The 23,296-nt window shown below is 38.0% G+C and overlaps 1 protein-coding gene across 1 annotated transcript in view; it reads right to left on the minus strand.

Annotated features, from left to right (window-relative positions):
• Positions 1 to 23,296, minus strand: part of PDE4D (phosphodiesterase 4D) — a 626,273-nt gene that overhangs the window by 539,300 nt on the left and 63,677 nt on the right. The gene's annotated exons all lie outside the window — the stretch shown is intronic.

Consider the following 23,296-nt stretch of genomic DNA (forward strand, 5'->3'; position numbering starts at 1 on the left):
GGCAACTCAATCAGGCATTGAGTCTGGGGAGGGGGCACTGAAGAGGAAATTTTGGGTGACAATATTTCTTCTAAAAGTATTTTCCTTATTACTATATAAGTAATAACATCATTTATAAACTTACAGAACAATTGCTAGTATTTTATTCATCACTTTTACATGTTAACACTGAGGACTCACAGCCAGGGACTTGGACTGACTCAGTCCTAGGGACTTTATCAAGACTGACTAAAACAAGGTAAGACCTTCCCCAAAGTATGTACAGCCCTATTAAATGTAAATATAAAATACTACCAAGCATGATCACAAGCAAAGAAGTTCTTGCTCACCTTTAACACACTGAGAAAAAAATCTGGTCTTATTTTACAATCAGATAACGTCTATTATTTTTTTTTAACTGTTAAGACATTTCTTTTCATCAGGCTTCTTCTCATGCTAAAACCAGATCAAAGGAAGATAGAAAATATTGGAAAGAGTAAATGACAAAGTATATTTTCTCTGGCGCTCTGCCTGTGCTGGCAGAGAAGTAAGAGTAGCATCAGATAGCAACACTTTTTATACAGTAATGCTAACTTCTACTTAAGTAGAGTTTTAACTAAAAGGACGTCATCTTTCATTGTCAGGGAAGCCCTTCTCATACTGAAGTGAAATATGTGCTTGATACCAGGTTGCATCAGTCTACATCTGTCCTGAAAGACATACCTGGGAGCACTGTCTGGCACTGAGGACTCTTAGCCTGCACTCAAAACATTAAATTTAGCCTCAAATCCAGCACAGCAGCACACACACCATGCACAGGGGCGAGAACAGCCTGCCAGCCCTGGCTCTGAAGCTAGCACAGCCACCTGGGAGTGCACCAGTGGGCCAGGGCTGAGCCAGGCTGGGAGCCACCCTGAGGACGGAACAGCAGAGGCCATTGCAGGTCCTTGTCACCACACACTCCCCCGTCTTGTCCCACTCACGTAGCTTCTTTTTTATGCAGCTTCTTGGGTATAAACAGCAAGGTTTAAGGACCTGGGTGGCAGTGGTGCCTTTGTGGGAGGTGCACTTCCCTGAAGCAGTCGCAGCTGGCTCCCGCCGGTTCGTACCCTGCCAGCAGCACCGCATGCCCCATGGCTCAGCCAGTCAGAGGCGGCCATGGCGCCAGCCCTGGGGGTCTGGAGGTGCTGGGGAGATGTGCCTGGAGAAAGGAGGTACTTCCCCCCAAAGGGTGCCCCTCTGAGGGGACTGAGTCCCATAAGAAACCTGCACCGGAGTGGAATCACCTTCCTGAGGGGACTGCACCCACAGCGTACCAGGAACACCCCTGAGGGACAGGCATCATTCTTCCTCAGGCATCTCTTTCATAGCCTAAACTGTCCTGGTCGGTGTATTGATTTCTGATCCTGAATCATCCCTGTCACCCTTCTGAACCTTCTCCATCGCACTGTGCTTGGGGAGGCTTCCTTCTTTCACAAACTTTGAATATAAGGCATGCAAGAGAACACTGCACACATCCCGATGCCGTGCACAGCCCAGTGAATAGCGCCAAGATCAGGCATCGCAGGCCCCAGATTCCCACCTGTTGAATAACGACTGTTGTAAGGATGCTTTCTTTTTAATGGAAGAACTGATTAACTGACTTAAAATAGCTGAAATACACTGCAAATTCTCAAAGGTGCATATGCTCCTAGCACTGAATGGATAGTACATTAATGGCTACACTTCAAAATGTCTAACCAGAACCTTCCACACTGCTCAACATGCAAGTGGTCCTGGCAAGTACACACCAGCATAATGGCAGTCTCTACTTCGTTTTCTGCTGTTTTCCACACACTTCCCAATGTTTCAGCTTCCTCCTTGCCCTTAGAGCATCAAGCTAACATATTCATTAAACTATTTACTTTTGCCTGAAGACCTCATTTCTACACAGCAATATTCAGTCAGAGCTTATCATGCAAGTTTAAGCTTGCCCCCCTCCACCATGTGCATCACTTTGCATTTCATTATAGATTTTGTCTGCTATTTTATCACATTCTGCAGTTTTGCAATTTTACATAGTTGCCTTTAATGCCATGAATAGCTTAGTATCACCAATTTATTTTTTTCCAAATCATTTTTAGTACATAGAACAGCACAAAACTCTGCTTTCTGGCAAGATCACATTTCAGAGTTGGTAATTAATCTGTTTAATTCCTGGGCTCCTTTAGAACTGTTCTGTTGATTGTCCTCCACTTTACTTGTTTATTTAATAAGCTTTTCTGTTATTACCTAAATCTGGGGCAAATCATTTGATGTCTCAAGAAAAAAATATCTGTCTTAAGAGGCTTCACAAGTTCTCCTGTTCTAAGCTTTTGCTAAATGTTCTGTTAATCCTAGTTATGTCCCTCAAATCTCCACAGCTGACTTCATGATCTGGAGGAGGTTTCTTAGCAGATATTTATACCTTCATACCTTTGTTTCTATTGCCTTTTTATGGTCTTCCTCATTATATTTTTATATGTAACTTCTCAGATTTTATAATGTTTTCTATTTTCTTCATTTGGGCAAAATTCCAGCTTTTTGAAGGATGTCGTTCTGTCTATCCTACAGATTCACCATGTCAGGTTTCTTTCACTTTGTACAAAACTGCAAACTATATATACATATTCTCCCAATTGTTTTTCATGGGTTTCTACTAGTTGTACAAAGAAAATCAATTTATTTTTATAGAAGCATATCCTTTTTCTTCCTTACAGTGTCTAATAACAGTGGCATTGCTTGTTCTGTCCTTCAAAATTTCCGATTTGATAAAAATTTTCTAACTCTACTTTTCTTCAGAGATAAAAAAATTACGTAGGGTAATTCATCATTTTGAAACACCTCTTTCAGAACTATCTGCTTTCCCTCATTCTTGAATTTAAAACCTCAGATATAACTCAGCCTCAAAGGGTTTAAAACCTTAATACAACCTCTTGATTTTACACAATACCTGCTTCCCTTGAGATTCAAGTAAAGTATATCTTTCTAAAAAGAAACTTTCTGGTCTAGAAGCATAAATCACTCTTGTACTATTTTCTCATCCACCTGATGAAACCTTGGCCCTCTGCTTCTTGCAGTTCTGCATGCAATATAGGAAACTCTTGAGAGAATGCCACAGCAGAAATGGAGTATTATTTATACAACTTTTGAAATCTTTTTCTGGAAGTGTTCACACTTTCCCCATCTCATCATATACTCATTTGAATAAAGGATAGCAGTAACACCATTTCAGAACAACTCAGCCACCTTTTCTTTCTGTAACTACATCTGTTAGAATTTACTAATGCAGTTCTAGCACAAGAAAATCATATTTGATACCTTAATTAAATATATATATATATATATATATATAAGTCAGCATATGCTCTCCTCTTTAAAAATGTTTTCACTACTTTAAGGCATCAGTAATTCTTTGCTTTCCATCTTCCACCCATGCCATGTCTTCACATTATAACTTTACAGAGCAACTCAATGTCCATCTGTATGCTTGAGTTTGTTTCTTTTACAGTCTGCACTGACATTCACCTGTGTCTCCAAGTACTATAATTTCTTCACATTCTATGCTTTTCTAACACCGATCATAATTTCCCTCCTTCTGTTCACATTTTCTACTGCACATAATTCCTATTTTTTATAGTTCAAATATATTAAATATCAATACCTGCACCCCAAGCTACTCAAATTTATGCTATTACCATTTCAGGGTATTCCCAGAGGAAGAGGTCCAGACTGAAGTGGTAGTAAGGCACTTGAACTCAGGATTTGGCTCCATGTCAAAACACACTCCATAGAAATGACTGTTTAGAGAGCTACGTAATCAAAGCGACAAACCCTTGAAACTTGCTGTGCAAGTCTAGCTGTTGTACCATTTAAGACAGATGTTTGCAAGTATGAATTCTTCACACAGGTAGAGAGCTGAGAACGGTGAAAAGATTTGTAAAAAGCTAGAAACAAAACCTTTAAGTATGATAATTATCTACCTCATATTTGGATAGAATTTTGCCACAGAAGCAATGGAGTAAAATCAAAGCTGGCGAATCTAAAAGTAAATTGAGAGAACAACCTTGGCTAAGTTTTTAATACTATTTTGTCTAACAGTGAAATAGATAGTTAGGAGACCTTATACACTAGACAGAACCTTGGACGTGCTTGCTCCTGAGAAATCTCCTGGTTTACATTCCTGTCATATGCCAATGACTGCCAAGATCAAATTGCTAATCTCTGGTTTATGAACTCTAAGAATAAAATTATTAGTGACAAGGATCTTGGCTTTCATAAAATGAGATACATATGTATTTTTTTATGATTTTACATTATTTATTTAAGTCTTACCAAAAATTAGGAGCTTGTTACTCTGAAATTACTTGAAGTGACTGAAAATCAGCTGTCCTCAGGCTTCACAAATCTGAATTTTAGAGGTTATTATTCTATAAGATTAGACTGATAAGGTGTACAAAATGCAAGTTTATGTCATTTTTCCTTTAGGCGGACTTGATTTGAAGGAGATTGGAGCTAAAAATCAATTTGTTTAAACTGCTGGTTTTACGCAGTATTTAAAATGCAGTATTTTAAAAATATACATATTTTTCTATAAAAAATAGAAATATTATATTTTATTACATAACAAATTTAATTTACTTCTTATTGTATTTGCAGTCTGACAATGGAAGACAAGTTCCTCATGGAAGGGGAGTAAATATGATCTAAAAAAGAAACAGAAGAATCCTCACAGTGTAGCTAAAATACAGTTTTCTGAATAAACAAGTATTCCATTTGCTACAGCAAAAAAAGTATTTGGATGAAGTGCAAACTAAAAAGGTAAGAAAAACCCCAAACCACAAATAAGAAATCCAAGAAGAAATTTTATGTTTCGGTCCAAAGTCTAGGCTAGTATTTTGGATTTTTCTACCTTTTTATATCCAGTGGGACAGCAGCTTTCATAGATACATTTAGCATCAGCTTCATGATATCTTAACACTTATCACCTCCAGTACTGCAGATAAGATATTTGCTAGCTCAAGACAAACTCCAGGACAAGCATTTGATTTCAGATACAGAAAAGATACATCTAAATCTTTATCTCTGCAAATCCAAGAAAGGCTAAAACACCTTTTATTTGATTGGATTTTTCTCCCTCTTTTCCAGCAGAAGAAAAAGCGCAGTTTGGAAACAGTGGGCTTGGGTTTGCTTTGTTTCTTAGTTAAAAATCTCGACTTCTTCCTTTAGAGTTTTGATTCTGGAATGTGAAAATGATTCCATGTATAAGGTATACCAAAATGATCACAGAAGCTATGAAAAAATCAAAGCCATCACAGGAATTAAAGCAAAAAGAGGCCCAGTAGCTGCCTACTTGTTATCGAAGAAAGAGTATCAAGAAAATACATGCCGTTTTAATTTGCAGGAGGACTTCAAGGTCCTTAATTTCAGCACTGAAAAATCCTTCTTAAGGAAAATTCAGGTGCCCAGACTTCCTATACAGCATATGTCAAAAAAATTAAAAATATGATTTAAAACTAAGCTGTCAGCCTAGTTAAACAAGGGGGGAAAAAAAGTCAAGCCAGAGTTAATTTGAAAGACAATGCATCTCCCAGCCAGAAAAACCTTTTGTGAACTTCAGATTAACATGGAGGATAACACTTCCTCTCGAATGGAAGAGCTCATGATCTTTTCTAGCTACCTTCATTATTTAAAAAGTCTAAGTGCTCCCAGAGTTTGGGGAAATGCTCTGGGCTGAGCTTCACCGCCTGCCCACTTTGGAAAGGGGTCTTGAATATGAATCTTTCAGCTCACAACACAGCGCTCTATGTAACATGTAATGCATGTTTCATGGATTCTGAGATAGATGTCTCTTCCAGAGCTGCAGAAATCACTATAATCAAGTGTCTAAAGGAGAAGAAAATTGGTGCTCTGTCCTTAGTCTCCCATGACTTCCTGATTATGTTTTACATTAGACCATATTCAGTAACAGTATCTTTGGGGGACACGAAAGAAGACCAGTTAGTTAAGCTAATGTTTCAAATAGCTGGATATTATGTTCTGTAGATAAACTCTGAGTCTGGAGTAACTTAGTCTTATCCTGTTGAACCTTCAACAAGAAAAAGAAATTTCTTTAGTTCTTCTGCAAGGTAAGAATATGCATTCTTATTTTAGAAAGAAACTGACTTTCAGCATGTATACATGCACTGACTTACTGCACAAGAACCAGCCTGTTATCATAGAATGATTATTATATTAATACCCATGAGCAAGATACCAGAGAAGCAGTTCATGTGAAAATCTAGGCCTGAAGAGTATTAATAGCCAAACTCTTCAATGATGCCTGTTTATGGTAAAATGTACCAGCAGCAGTTTTACAGACAATGACAGTTGAGAAATTTAGATACCTCCATAGATATCAGCAGGGAACAGAAGATTTGAGAATCTGCATTTTAGGCCTAGGCATTTATATACAAATCCTGTTACAAGAGTAATGATGCCTGGCATTTACATATTAAGGGTTTAAATGTCTTCCTCAGACTTGTCAGTAGCGATACTGCTAAACTGTTTCTGTGTAGAGTTAAAATAAAACAAAAATAATAAATTAGGAAAAATGAGAAACCAGGCAGGGAACTTGAGATGAATGCATATAGCAGAATGCAGCCACAACAAATTTAGTACAATTACTAATAAGTATATATAGATGATGGTGCTGATATTTCTGTAAGTTTCTACTTTTTGACTGTGTTCACGTCTAATCTGTGGCTACTGCAATCACAGCATCACAGAATAGTCAGGGTTGGAAGGGATCTCTGGAGATCACCTAGTCCAGACCCCTGCTAAAGCAGGTTCACCTGCAGCAGGTTGCATAGAATCATGTCCAGGCAGGTTTTGAATGTCTCTAGAGAAGGAGATACCACAGCCTCTCTGGGCAGCCTGTTCCAGTGCTCTGTTATGCTCAAAGTGAAGAAGCTTTTCCTTTTATTGAGATGGAACTTCCCATGTTGTGGTTTGTACCCATTGCCCCTTGTTCTTTCTCTGGGCAGAGTTCTTCTCACTGAGAAGAGCTTGGCCCCATGCTCTTGACACCAGCACTTAAGGTATTTGTAGTTATTTGTAAGATCCCCTCTCAGTCTTCTCTTCTCCAGGCTAAGCAGGCCCAGGTCCCTCAGCCTTTCCTCAGAAGGGAGATGCTCCAGCCCCATCATCATCTCTGTAGCCCTTGCTGGACCTGCTCCAGTAGTTCCCTGTCCCTCTTGAACTGGGAAACCCAGAACTGGACACAGTACCCCAGATGCAGCCTCACCAAGGCAGAGTAGAGGGGAAGAGGGGTGGGGAATAACCTCCCTTGACCTGCTGGCCATGCTCCTCCTAATGCCCCCCAGGATCCCAGTGGTCACCTCAGCCACCAGGACACACTGCTGGCTCATGGGCACCTTGCTGTGCTCCAGCACTCCCAGGCCCTTCTCCGCAGAGCTGCCTTCCAGCAGGTCAGCCCCAGCCTGTGCTGCTGCGTGGGGTTGTCCCTCCCCAGGTGCAGGACCCTACACTTGCCTCTGCTGAATTTCATCAGGTTCCTCCCCACCCAATTCTCCAGCCTGTCCTGGTCACTGAGCGGCAGCACAACCTTTTGGTGCATCAGCCACTGCTCCCAGTTTTGTATGATCAGCAAACTTGCTGAGGGTACACTCTATCCCTTCACCCAGGTCACTGATGAGTAAGCTGACCAGAACTGGTCCCTGCACTGACCCCTGGGGAACACCGTGAGCTACAGGCCTCTAGCTGGGCTCTGTGCCACTGATCACAACCCAGTTCTGGTTTGATCAGCCAGTTCTCAATCCACATCACTGTCCACTCATCCAGCCCACACTTCCTGAGCTTACCTATGAGTATGTTATGGGAGACAGTGCCAAAAGCCTTGCTGAAGTCAAGGTAGACAGCATCATTCCATCACAGAAGGCTATCAGATTGAGCAAGCATGATTTCCCCTTGATGCCCCCATCTTGACTACCCCTGATAACCTTCTTTTCCTCCACATGCTTTGAGATGACCTCCAGGATGAGCTGTTCCATCACCTTTCCAGGGATGGAGGTGAGGCTGGCCAACCAGTTGTTTCCTGGGTCCTCCTTCTTGCCTTTTGAAAGACTGGAATGACATTGACTTTCCTCCAGTGCTCAGGCACCTCTCCTGTTCCCCACGACCTTTCAAAGATGATGGAGAGTGGCTTGGCAATAACATCTGCCAGCTCCCCCAGCATTTGGGTGTGCATCCCATCGGAGCCCATGGATTTGTAGTGGCAGGTTTGCTTAAGTAATCTCTAACCAGATCCTCCTCAGCCAAGGGAAAGCCTTTCTTTCTCCAGACTTTCTCTCTTGCCTGCAGGCTCTGCGATACCCAAGAGCCAGCCTGGGCAATGAAGACTGAAGGAAAGGTGGCATTCAATTACTCCACCTTCTCTGTCCTTCATCACCAGGACTCCCACTGCATTCAGCAGCAGGCCCACATTTTCCCCAGTCATCCTTTTCCTGCTAAGGTACTTGAAGAAGACCACCTTGTTGTCCTTGACATCCCTCTCCTGATTTAGTTCCAAACAGACCTTAGTCTTCCACATCAACTCCCTGCATGTTCTGACCAGAGTCCTATACTCCTCCCAAGTGGTCTGTTCCTTTTTCCACATCTTGTAAACTTCTTCCTTCTGTTTGAGTTTTGCCAGAAGCTCCTTGCTCATCCGCACAGGCATCCTGCCCTCTTTGCTTGATTTCTTGCTCATAGGGTTGCACTGGTCTTGAACTTGGAAGAAGTGATGCTTGAATACTAGCCAGCTCCCTTGGACCCCCCTCCCACCTTCTACAGCCTTAACCCATAGGATTCCTACAAGGAGATTCTTGAAGATGCCAAAGTTAGCTCTCTTGAAGACCAGGGTTGCAATCCCACTTACAGCCTTGCTTCCTCGATGCAGGATCCTGAACTCCACCATGTCATCATCACTGCAGCCAAGGCTGCCCCCAACCCTCACATCCCTAACCAGTCCTTCTTTGTTTGTGAGTACAAGGTCCAGCACCCCACCTCACCGCATTGGTTCCTTCACCACCTGCATCAAAGAGCACATCAGTGCTGTGCCGGAGCCTTCTGGACTGTATGTCCAGGACAATCATACACAGACTGCATGGCCTGGCCTACTGAACCAGGACTTTACCAGCTGTTTAAACCTGCTGCACTGCATGACTAGCAACAAAGAACTTGCCAATCAGTGTGTCCTTGACATTTCAGAAGTGTGCATTTTTCCCAGATGAGAGAAATGGATTAAGTTTATTTTAGTAATTTATTTGGGATTATGATGAATCTGAAATACTGCAGAACTGTACATGAGGAATGTCACCATATTTTTGTGACTAAAGTTTCAAAAACTATGTCATTTGATGGCTGGATAATGAAATAATAGGAAATTATGACAGCGAATATACACCAGGCACAGACCTACATTTAGTTTCTAGTTCTAGTAAACTAAGTACAAACAAAGCCAGTAAGTGGATCTTTAGAAAGTAAACAAGCTTAATTGTTCATCTTTAACATTATTCATTAGATGTCGGTTGCTCAGCACTGGGTGAAATCACCCTGGTAGAATTGCAAAACTGAACTTTAAATCTGTAAGTCTACATTTTCATATTAAATTTTACATTACTCTTATATTCAAGTACTTTTTTTTTTTTTGCTTCTTCCACCATTCACAATAATAAGATTATTTTTTTTTCTTTAAATTTCTTCTTAAACATCAAGCTCTGTCTCAAAGACTATGTTATACAAACTATTGTTACAGTAGTCATAACATATGAGTAGTGCCCTAAAAATTCTTCTTTTCTGAACAGTCATTTTATCAGGCAATAAGACATCATCATCTAACAAAACCAATTCTGCTTTTTTTTTTTTTTTTTTTTTTTTTTTTTACTCTCTAGCAATAAATTGTTAGTCCAGGCAGTGTAACAAAGATCTACAAGGGTGTGTTTTTTTTTAATTGGATTGCCAAGTTAACCACTAGAATCCACAGTTTTAACCAAAAACTAGTTTTGAATCCTACTGCTTTCTTTTTGAGAACTCAGCCTGGAAACAGATTTTTGAGGCATGTCATATTTTTACGTGTTTTCATATATAGACATACACACATACATTTGCCTGTGCAAAAATACACACATTTTGCTATATTTATGATGAGTGGGAGACAGAATTCTGAAATGCAAACACAGATCTTATGCTATTTAATTAGAATGTGACTAAGATAGTTTGTGTGACTATGACTTCATGAAGCACTTAAAAAGAGGCCATAAAAATCAGCAATACTTACATCCAGAAGGGATTTAATTCACAGCTCAAACACAACACATGAAGGTGAGAAAGCATCTCATACCATATAATCCAAAAGAAAATCTTTTCCCAACTAAATAAGAGATTCTGCATTGATTAGAACTTCTGAATGGATAATTATGTATATTTAGATTTAAAAGCCTGGGAAACAAGGATTGCTTAAAATCCTTTTGATATGCTACTTCTGTCACAAAACACACATTTTAAGTAGCATATTCAGTTTAACAATCCAGACAAAAATATTCATAATACATGTATTGCTTCCTAGGTTATAAAGCCACCAGGTTAATAAATTAAAAGCAAAAGGAATAAAATTATCAAAATGACACTTCTGCAGTATAAGAAACATTAAACATGAACTCCTACAGAGTGGCTAGGAAAAGTTTTTCTTTGTTTCTTTCTCTCCTTCTCCTGAAAACATACATACCCATGCTCCAACCAGATATTATAAATAAAATATATGTTATAGTATAGGAAGATATAAGTGGAAACCATAAATCTAATGCTGTCTTGATAATTCAAAATAAAGTTAGAAATTCGGGTCTTTTTTGTCCGCTTTCCTCACAAGTTCTTTTAATTTCAAGAAATTACTTAAGTGGTAAATTATAGTTCAACTCTATTATGTACAATAAAAGAAATAAAAAGTTATAGAAAGGAGAGATTACAACTGAAGGGAAACATTCTCTAACTACTGTATTTTAAGGACAGTTTTCAAATTACATGCATACTTAAATCCAAGAAAAACATTCCTTAAAACATTATAAATATTTCTGACCTTTAAATTTAAAGTATATGAATATGTATATCTTGGAACAGAAACAACCATATTACATAGAAAATCTCACAGTAAATTGGCTTCATTTTCAAGTACTTCTAAAGCACAGAGTATAATTCTTCCCAAATGTAAATACCATGTGCCCATCCCTACCTAATGCTCTACTTTCATTTTTTTGTGCAACATCAGGTTACGCTGCAGCAACCCTATGTGATGTTTGACATTTTGGGGACAACATAAATGGCTTAATTTATTTTCATTTTGCCATTCACTAGATCTGCTATTAGTTTGTGTCTTTGGTGCTGTTCCCATTTTTTTTTGTTAAACTGCCATAGCTTAATTTTTCCTAAACTTGCCTCTTGAGAAATCTACCAACTTTTTCAATGCACTGAAGTCTGGAGTCTGGCTTCTTGAAGTTCATTGTTTCGGTTTTGTTGCTCTCCGACATTCCCTTATTTTCATCAGCTTCAAGAAGTTGCCTTCTATTCTCACATTCTCAGGGAAAGCCCACTCCTTAGACATTATCTATCTGAGCTGTATTTTAGCTTTCTATACCAAGAAGCTGCAACGAAATCATCAGGAATCTGACAGACAGTTAACATCTTTCTATATTCCTTTCCCAAATGATTTCTGGGAAAATCCTTCCTACTGCACTACTTACTGCTTGGATTTAGTCTCTAGTTCCTCACAGAAAGCACTGTCTTAACTGTTCTTCCAAGTCTGGTGGCATGCCGTGCAACATCAACACAATAGTGCCTCCAATTTTTTCTCCTTTAAATATTACCTAAGGACTTTCAGCAAATCCCATTCCTTTTGCATTCTGGATTCCAGACCAAGCATACACATCTTTGATTAAGAGAGTTATGTAAGTCTTCCCTCTTATTTGCTCCTCCTTTTATAGTAATATTCCAGTCAGACAAGTTACTCCACAAGTCTCCATTACATCAGTTAAGTTGTAACGTCAATTGTGCTTTAAGACTTTTGGCTCCTCTTGCTTGTTTCTCATTCTTCCTGCATTAACATCAAGGCTGACTAAAAGGAAAAAAGTAATAGGCAAAGACAGGCAAGAATATGACAAGTGGACAATAACCTTAATGGTAAGGATTTCACAAATTTTCCTTTAAGCACTGAAGATTTTTTTAAAGCACTCTCCAAAAATCAAATTTATCCCTCAACTTATTTAATTTCCCTTTGCTCCACAGTAAACTTCTGTCTGGGACCTATCAAAGCATCCTTTCCACATCTGGTTTACAGCTGTGCAACAAGATAAGCTCCTAGAACTGCTAAATTTTAATGGCAGATAGCAGCTGTCATTCAAAATCAAGTTTCTTCAAAGGGACTGTTCTTGTATTTGCACAATTGAATGACACTAGAAGCATGTATCCTTGCATCTATGTTGAACTTCTGCTATGAAGAACAGTATAGATGAATTAATTATTTTTGACAAATCAGAAGAAAATAGAGAAGAGGTCTTTGCACCTTCTCTTGAGTCCACAGGTTGGAGTCAGTTAGCCATGTCAATTCTCTGCTGAGGTTAAATAAACCAAAAGTATATGAGTGAGTCAAAGACTTAACTCTACTATGTACAGTGCGTAATTAACAAAGAAAACAAAACAAAATTTATTTTTTTTGCCAGTGTCCTCTCTCAGAGGATCTTTGGGGATTCTGTAGTGTAGAAGTTAGAAATATGATCATATACAAAGTACAGCAAGTGCCACTGCAGGTAGAACACAAGGTGGTTGAAAAATTAGAAAAATAGTTTATAATTCAACACAGGGAAAAATGAAAAAAAAATCTTTCCTCCTTCTCTAATAAAAACTATTAAAACTTCTTGAATACATACTGAAATGCTTGTCTGAAATGCTGCTTCTCAGAAATGGTAAACATGTTGCTAAGTGCTTTCATGGTGCAATCAATGACAAAAACGTTGCAAACCATTTTATATTCAGGTTTGTATTTCCAAATTAAGATTACTGCATTTGCATGGAGGAGGTTGCAAAAAAAATCACAGATTGTATCATTAAAGACAACCAAAACATTTATAATAGCATCAGGGGTTTTTTTTGCGCTAATGCAGTCCCAGCTATTCTTAAGGGAGGGGGAGAGAGATCCCCTTCATTTAGCTCATCAGACATAAGTAAAACTCAATACCTTTCCTTAGAGATCTAACTCCCCACTATAAAAAGGTCCTGGAAACGTTTTCCCACCTGTTACTTAGCACTCGGTGCTTACTCTGGGACCACATTACAAATGCTACTTTGGTACATCCATATCTCTTTCTAGCCCTGTGCTTTGCTGTTTTCTCCTGCCTTTCTCAAAAGCACAGGCCCCTTTACTTCTTTGGCAGTCAAAGTAATTTCTCAGTTTCCACAACCCATATTTTACCTAGCCCATTCTGCAGACAGATCTGGAAAGCAGTGGCCTCCACTGATTTAAGTGTCGATAGGACAGAAAGGCAGTTTTCTGTTCCCTCACTGAAAGGAAGTATAGCTGCTATACCCAGGACACTAACCATTCAGGACACTAATCTTGCCGGAGATGACTAAGACCTATTCATTTCCCTTGTGTTTTGAGACACCTTTAAATAAAGATCTTTTTATGCTTTTGTTTCTCCCCTCCCACAGAATGTGCTCAAATGAACTCCCCACCCAAGACAGGCATATTATAGATAAGAATATATTTCCTTTTTTCAGGTCCCTGTCCAAACCTTTACATATCTGAGCATGACATCATATTAAAACCCAACACACACAAAAATCTACCACCCCATACCCTGCAGGTGTTACTTTAGAAGAAAACTCAGCAAAAATCCAATTCCATTCAGACTTTCTGCGTTACTCCCTCTCTTTTTTAGCCCTTATGTTACGCTTCTTTTGTTTTACCTCACAATAGGTATTTGAGTTTGAAATCAAGGTCTTTGCACTGTACAGTTTGTCTAATCAGGCCAGCTTCCTCACCTCCAAAAACTTGTTTTGGGCATTGCTAACTAGTCTAGAAACAGTAATAGCATCATGATCAAGGGATTCTGGCCAGAGTTCAGGCAAGGAGCAACGCCAGAAATTGGTCACAGATGGATGCTTGCAAATGCAAATCTCATTAAAAAAAAAAAAAAAAACAAAACACCATGAAAATGCAGATGTATATCTTCCTAGAGTATTTTATAGCTCATCCTATGGCACAGCCTAACCATTATTATGGTGGTTTTATCCTAATTGAGAAAAATGTGGGTTGCATCTAATCCAGCCAGCTTCGATCTTCACATTGACTAGTTGACAAAGTTCTAAGTAGTTAATCTAAATAAATGTATTTAAATTCAGGTAATTCATTTATTTTCACATTATGAATAATAACTAACATTTTAAATGGTGATTTACTAAGGCCAGCTGGAAATGGAGTTTAGCTAAGCTAAGGAATCAAGAACATCTATACGGAAGTTGCTCAAACTGTCTGATCTGCTTTGATTAAATTAATTCATGTCTGTCTCTACACCAGGCCTTTATCTAGCAACCCATCTATCACCAGTCAAAGGAAATGCCAGTCAAGATTACTTTCTCAGGGAAAGGTGCAGACAGAGATTACATTGATTGTTACCACCATGAGGCTGGACAGCCAACCATTCCACTGTGCATGTGAGATGGCATTGAAGGTTCTGAAAATGAGAAGAGAAAGCCAAACTACCAGGAAGGATGTTTATGGCAGAGGTAGACACACAGTCACAGTGTGAATGGAAACTGTTTTGCAGACTAGAGCTCTCAGTTGCAGCAGTCAGGTAGAATTCATAAAACCCTGAAACAGGTAGGTAGTGGCCATCTACATGTTCCTAATCTGGATCAAAGTAAAACAAATGGTCAAGAGTCAGCACTGAAAGCTATACTAGTTGTTTCACTTTGCCCTGAAAGGAGGAGCTGTTACTGTGTTACTACTTACCCCAGCTAGTGGTGTAGTAACCATAAGAAAGGGTGGTATCTCATGCCACCTCACTACATTTCAGTCTGACATTTATCTGTGTCCTGCATCTTAGGATGTGTCATGGAAGAGATGATGAATGTCCATTATAAAGAAGATTAGCATGAAAACTTTTGCATAAGGTTGTTTATCCATGCTTTTTCTTTCTTTTCTTTTTGTGAAGCATGCTTATAACTAAACAAACTGATACAGTGGTCAAAAATTAAAAGTACGAGAATCATGAAACCATCAAATTAAAAGTCCATGTAACCCAATCTTTTTCACAGTGGCAAATACCAGATGCCCATGGAAAAGAAGAAAAACATGGCAAAACCACAGATGATGTTTTCCTTGCATAATCTCCCAGACTCCAACAACTTCTAATTCAGGGATACCATGAGCCAAAGTATATGTCCTTGTATTCAATTGCCTTTGATATGTTAGTTTACTATGAATTAAGTCACCTGAAACATGTATAAACTGCATCAGCTAGAAAATTACTTTCAGGTATGTTCATGCTTTTCACAGAAATGCATTTTAACTTCAAAGAAACAAAAAGCACAGGTACTACAATAGGTCCCTTTTCACATTCCAAGCTATAATAAGTGTTTATTTTGCCACAATGTGTACCACTTTACAGCACACAGATGAATAAAACCTGAATGTCATCCATTTCAATTTATAGATTATAAAAATAACTGTTAGATTTCAGTTGCAAAGACTTTGCCTCTGCTGAAGAAAGAAAACAAAATTATCCTGGCTTTATTTTAATATACCAGTGTATTGGCTATACTTCAACTGTATTTCCTATTTATATTAAAAACTGTCTAGAAAAAATGAAAAGATAAACATGTAAGCCTATATCATCATAATAAATAAGTTATTTCATGGAGCAAAACTGAAGTAATTTATTTTTATTTCTTCTTAGGGATGGGCTAACATGAGATGGAACAAGAACAGTAACTGAATATTTTGATAAAAAAGAAAAAATGCATGTTAAAATAAATATTGTATGGACATTTTTCTACAGGCTGCCAAAGATTAAAAAAATCACTATTCTCTTCTATACGATTTAGACCGATACATAAATGTCATGCTATATTGTAGGCTATTGGAATCTAAAGAGGCTATACTGCAAAAATACTCTGTCTAAGCTTGTCGGTATGACAGAATCTGAGTAATATAGTAGAGGGAGTAAGAGAGGTGAAAAATACTGGTAAATGGCAAATCATTAAATTTGGCTGAAAGGCTTTTGGAATACATCATGTCTTTTTCATCTTAGAAAACAAGGTCTACTTTCTTGATGAAGAGTGAAGAGGAGAGTGCACGGAGAATTTGGTATTTGCCTTTGAATAAACTTTTCATATTTCTCATGAGACTGCATCTATCTTTGATCTCCCTTTCTCTACCTCTAATTTAAAATGGCTTACATCCATTTCAAAATTTGAAATAATCATTGTGAGCAGACTTGATTGTCTGTATAATCCAAACTAAATGATTGCCCAGATTTAATTGTCATGTGAATGAGACGTATTCCTGAAACATCCAAGGTTGAGCAAAAATGTTGCCACGGAGTCTTCATTGTGGCAATCTTAACAACCAGTTCTGTGATTGCCTACACTCAAAAAACCACAAAAGTTCCTTAATAATCTGAATTTGTCTTGCCTAATATTCAACCATTTTCAGTCCTCTCTAATCAGTTGGAGTCCTTGAGTCCTTTCATGACAAGTTATATTGCCTGAGCATTTTCTAATTTTTTGTAATTCTTGAACTTCAGTGTCCATAATGCAACACAGCACCGCAGTAACAGTTTGCACCACTTGCAAACTGAAAGTTAAATTGAGTAGGAAGGTTATTCTAGCATGGATTTTTACAAATCCATTCTTAGAGGCTATTTTGAAAAAATAAGTTTTCATAGCTGCTGATTTTCTATCAAAGATCACAACTGTTTTAAAAGTGCAGTAATTTTGTTATGTCATTAGCGTCCACCTAAATAATGGCATAAAAAAATTACAGGTCTCCTTAGTGAAAATCCACCTATATTCAAACAATCAATAGGATAATACAAAAGCTCATTATCTATTTGAATGGATAGATATTCAAAGTTGTTATTCCTTTACGTCTTTTTCCTATTTTATTTCTGGGACATCACCTTAAAGCTTGAATCATTGGCCCTGCTTTTTAGAGCTATATAAAATCGTTATAGCAAGATTCTAAATGTTATAAATAAATAAAGGTTTCGACTTAAGTTGTTTTAGTATGAATATGGTACAGAACTGAGAAATTACCTTATAGGCAGAATTCTGATTTGGACTTCTTGACCAAAAAAAAAACCATTTCACAGTACATGAAGATAGTATCCCTGTATCTAGAACGTTCTCCAAGTACTTCTACACAAGGCCTGAAAAGCAAGTGTTTTTCATTCTAAGAGTAGAGCAATAAAAAAACAGGGCATGCAACTGTGCATATAGAAACAAATCACAAATTGTCACTTTGTAGACCAGCAAGACATATGTCAGGTTATCTCATGAACAGTTTCACTATGAATCTGGGTACAATGATGTGGTTAGAAAGTGATTAGTCACAGGTTATTTTTGAAGCTCCAGACCACTGCACTGACTGCCATTGCAACCATTAAAGTGTGAAATGTTTGCACTTATTTCATTCCTGTACTTCATCGAACATCAATGCCAACTATAAAATAATTTAAAAGGCTACTGAGCTTTCAGCTGAGGAAGCTAAGACGACTCCCAAACAGTATCAGTGCATTGACAAAGTGTCAAGCAAAGAACAGCTTCAGCTCAAACAGAATGTGAATTCTTGAGGCATTGACAGATTTTTTAAAGTATTTTTGGAAATAAACATGTCATAGCAGCTGTGTAGGTGTTCATTCTCTGCCTTCCATTTAAGTCTTGCTCCTGAAAAGATGACACTATAAAGGCCTGCAACATTTTCCAGTTTAAGACTGCTCCTAAAATGATAGGATTACCACTTGCCACACAACACTAAAAGCCTTTGTATGCAGCCAACAGACATGGCCAGATTGCTTAGATACCACCTATAATGGTTACAAAACTAGTTAAGATAGCAGAGATGTCCTTTATACAAGCTACATCTCATAATTATGAAAGGTACCTTTTATTCTTCCTTTCTTAGGAGAAATTAAATAGATAACTAAATTAAGAGTATTCACTGCATAGCTAAAATAAACTCTCATATCATCCAAATAAATTGGAAAATCTGCCTGAAATCACAGAGGTCCACACACAAAGACAAAGCAGTAGCCTAATTATTAATAAAATCCCACCATGCTTTACTATGGATTCTTGAGACTAGAGTGACACCACTTCTATTATTTCCATTAAAATCTGGGAAAGAAATATTATTTGAGAAATTCTGCATAAAAACCCCCACAGTAGCCTCAATCTGTAACTTTAGTATACTCACAGATAAGCATAAACAAAATGTGTTTACCTGATCTTCATTCTACATTGGACACTACCACATGTAGATGGAAAGCATACACAACTACAGTTTTATTAGTGTTTAAAATTATAATCTGAGGAAATCCCATCTTCCCTAATCCCTAATTTTCAATCTTTAGTCTGCTCTGAGATCTTTACACATTATGATAATATAAGTGTAAACATTGATAGTATGGTTAATCTGCAACGTAATTCCTTGATGAAGCAGCCAACTGGGTCGTTCAATACTGCAAAATAAATGGTAGTTTCAGCTCAGAGTAATGACTGCTCAAAAGTACAACAGGAGTCCATTTATCATGTTGGATTTTAGGTATATGGAATGATCAAACACCCCAGATACTAACACAATAAACCCATGCATTTTTAGGGAAACACTGGAAGAAAAAGAAAAGCTGGGGACTGTGGGAACCGAGACAGCATCTACAACAAAGGAAAACCAGCAGGTTTCTGCTATATCCTTTGTCCATGCCATCTTTCCTTCATTTACAGAAATGTCTCATTTTAAACTAAGAGTCATAAATGGCCTGGCATCTCAAAAGGGAGCAGTAGTCAAATAGCCTACACAGATATAAAAAGACATTGATTTTTTGCAGAACAACTGGTTTTGCTCCTAATGCCTTTGCTATTTGAATAAAACTTTTCCCAGGAAAAATATAAGTACTTGAAAGAATTGAAAAGAACACCTGAAAGACCAACAGACAAAGAGGAAGGTGAAGGACAGACAACCTTCCAGTTAATAACTTAACTAAGAGGGTAACATTTGGAACTAGAGCACTGTTCCTAGGCCAGCCTTCTAAAAGCAAATATTATTGTACCCTGAGGTAAAGTAAGAAGCCTTTCCCTTTGAAATGTCTTCATCCGTGACTACCCATGCTTTGCAGGCAGCTCAATCTCAAAACAAAAATGCTATATGAACTATTTAACTTTTATTTATGAATTGGGAATATCTGAACAGCTCCCTGTTTTTCTATTGAAGCACATTTGATCCAGCCTGGACCAGTTACCACAGAAGTACCACCGACTCTAATAGCTATGTGAAGTGGTAAAAACAAAACAAAGCAAGCCAACCACACATGTGAAACAAGAAAGGAAATTATTACTGAGGCTTCCAGCTGCCTTTTTTCCTGAAGCTCATTCTCCACTTTATGAATCTGTGTAAGAATTATCTATTGAAGTTTTAAAATCTTTCCTTCGTTTATTAATGCATATTTAGGAACACTTTCATTGAGTCATAGGATGGTTTGAGTTGGAAGGGACCTTATAAGGTCATCACCCCAGCCCCTGCCATGGGCAGGGGCATCTTCAGCTAGATCAGGTTGCTCAGAGCCCCGTCCAACCTGACCTTCAGTGTTTCCAGGAATGGGGCTTCTACAGCCTCTCTGGGCCACCTCTTCCAATGTTTCACCACCCTAATTGTAAAACATATTTTCCTTTTGGACTAAAGCAAACATTTGTACAGTTGCTGGGCCTTGTATTTTGGGATGAGAGCCACAGAACAATAGTAAACACCTTCTTTATTTGTGGTGTGCTACACAAGCTGGCAAATGTATCATGCTTAAATGTGAATTAGTAAAATGTATTCAATTGCTGATAGTTAAGATTCTTCAGAGTAGGTAATGCAAAAATCACCAGACATTTGGAAAAGCAAACAAGATCATTTAACGGAACTCTATCATTAATTCACATTTGTATGTACCAGAAAACCACTACAGAATTTAGCACAACTTGTGTTTTCTGTTCAAGGGAACCCCAGACTGGACCAGCAGGAATACTACAGATTGCAACAGGAGTCCCAGCACTGTCCTGTATGGGAGCTTGCACAGACCTGTCTACTCAGTGTTTTCCAAGAGCACTAGCTGGAGGCACTCACTATCTTGAGTACCAACATATACCAACAAAAGAGTGTAAAAGAGGTTTATTCAGGCAAGGATTATGCTATTCAACTGTACATGCAATATTCCAAACCAGATTTGCATTCCTCTGCTATATATGTGCTGGGAGACCTAAGTGGTACTCAAAGCAATCTTCTCAAATTGAGGAGAACTGGGAAGTGACTCCCTGAATCTAAACAGATACTCATCAGCAAGTCAGCACCCTTTTTAAGGTAGAAGTGTCTTAATTTAAGCAGACCACTTAAGCGAAAAACTGCTGTGATGCAGTGTGAGTGAGCTGACTCCCAATAGATTCCTTTGCTCTTTATATTTTTAACCCTACTTCCATCTTCTCATCACACTTGCTTAACAAAAGGCTTTTGATACTTTGAATCTATGTTTAAAGATGTGTTAAGAAATCTACCCAGCTGAAGGATCCAACTGACATTATATAAATTCAAACTGCAAGTAATAACAAGAATGTTAAGTAAGCATTGGAATATTTATTAAGGAATACATTTGATTTTACAACAGTTGAAGTTTTTATTCCAGGCTGGATTATATTCTGTATGTTCTGGATCCAGTGCAAGACTTACTGTGGACTCCTAGACTTTGTATATGGATTACGTTATTTTAATAGTCCCTCCTAGCCTTTGAAAATATGCTGTTTATATAAAAGTTCATGTCTGTAGCTTTTAGTACTGTTCCTATTTAGTTATATCTGCAAGCTTCTAGTTATTGTTGAGCCACAACTTTTAATCAATAAATGCAAATAATCTATCAACTCCATACTAACCTTCACAATAATTTTTACATTCTCATAGACTCATTAGCCCAGTAAATGTGCTTAAAAAGGCAGTAAGATTCGTTGGTTATTAATGCCTGCTCTGAAATCCACTCTCTAAGAGCTCTTAGCAAAACTTGCATCTCTATAAACTCTGAGTTTGTGCCAGAAGACCAAAAGGAACAAACTAAAATGTTCTTCTGGAAAGCAACACATGTTGCCAAGAACAATAACTTAACTTTGTCACAGCACTCTCAAAACTAGCCAGCTGCAGCAAAGCTTTTACTACCCCATACCAGGTTAACTTCAGTAAGTAGCTCCCACACCTTGCCCCAGCATGGCCACCAATCCTCCACAAGGTTTTAAAGGTTCAGCTACTGTTCACACTGTTTTCATACTCTTCAAGCCAGTCCCTCTGCTGCATCCTTGCCTCTCCTACATCCAGGGCACACTCTCCCTCCTCCCTCTACTTCTTCCAGGTCTCTCTTCATCCAGAACTCCTCTTCATACCCCTCAGAGCTATTTAACTACTTAGCAGGAACCAGCCACAGCTGCACATTATCCACATCAGCCAACCCACCACCCCTGAAGCCAGCCCACTGCTGTATGTTATCAATGTTAATTAACCCAGCTTCATTCCTCTACATAACTTCACATGTTCTTATGTGCAGAACAATAGGATTAGAGAAACCAGTTACTACCTAACAGCTGAGAAGTTTGTCTTGGCTCAAGCAGAAAGATATGGCTTGTATCAGATAAAATTCTAAGACACCAGAAGACAGCAACTAGGAGAAAAGATGTAGCTCTAAGAACAGAGTAGAGAGACACCTCGAACAGAACATCTGTCTGTCAGGAATAGTACAAAAAGCACTTTTACTTATAACCCCAGGTTCACTTCCTTCACTAAAGTATATATTTTCCCTTTCAGCAAATTATCTAGGTATTGAGCAAGATCTGATTCAGATCATGCAAACAATGTTTACACAAGAGAGTTAGCCGAACTAGGAAGGAACATAGTGAAGGGAAATATTAATCTTGATTTTACCTTTCTAATGCAGTTACACTGCTTTAGATTAATGAGTGAGGAAATTACAAAATTGCTGCTGATTTTTCCTATATTTTCTGTTACAAGCACCATCTCATTAAAGTGACAGAACTAAATCAGCCTCTGCCCATGAGTTTAGGGTGGCTTAACAACTACTCAACTGTAAAATTAGAAAGAATCTTGCTTTGTTGCTGTAGTCAAAGCTGGATTTTAGAAGATTGAATTATGTCCTTGGCATTTCCCTACCTTAGAGCGAGTGCAAAGAGAAAGTCAGATTTTTCTCTGTGCTTCAATTTATAAATGTGTAGCACAAGAATAATTTTACTATCTTGGAATGTTTATGAACTGCCTCAATTATAACCCTGAAGCTATAGTGATGCAAGCTGCTTTAAGTTTCCATTTCAGAACTGCTGGCCCTCCATTAAAGTATAAAAATACAGCATATTTTACAATAATTATTTATATATTCCTCTACTTAAATGGCATTCATAGGACTGCCATCATCAGGTAAGTTTATTTTCCAAAATGATATTGAAACTGAAGGCCTCTCATTCATTTGGAAGGACTAAACTAGACAATTCCAGAAACTGCGGTGAAAAATATACAACAGGATGACATACTTAAGTATACTGGAGATACATTGCACTTACAAAGAATTAATTAAATAAATAAATAAATCTTTTTTCTTACATCCCCTCTCCAGCCCCTAATATTCCACTAATAAATCATGGGTAAAGTTTTATCTAGCAAGTAGGCAGGCAAAACTATAACTAATTTCAAAAAGACCTTGAATTATTCCTCATTTCGCTGTCTATGCTGAAATAATTTTGACTTGAAATTTATCAAATCCCACATCATACAAACATGATGATTCAAAAGGATTAGATCACCACCTTAAAAGTTCAAATACAATGTTTAAAAGAGGGTGCCATTAAAATAATTCAGTGAAATTATGGGAATAGTAGCTTTAAAGCATGAGTGCAAGTAGGCCCTATAATATTACAGAGTTCTATTTTAAGTGTTAGATTTTCCTTTAGGCTTTTCATTCATTTGGAA

Source organism: Falco punctatus, assembly GCF_963210335.1.
Source record: "Falco punctatus genome assembly, chromosome: Z".
Classification (NCBI taxonomy): domain Eukaryota; kingdom Metazoa; phylum Chordata; class Aves; order Falconiformes; family Falconidae; genus Falco; species Falco punctatus.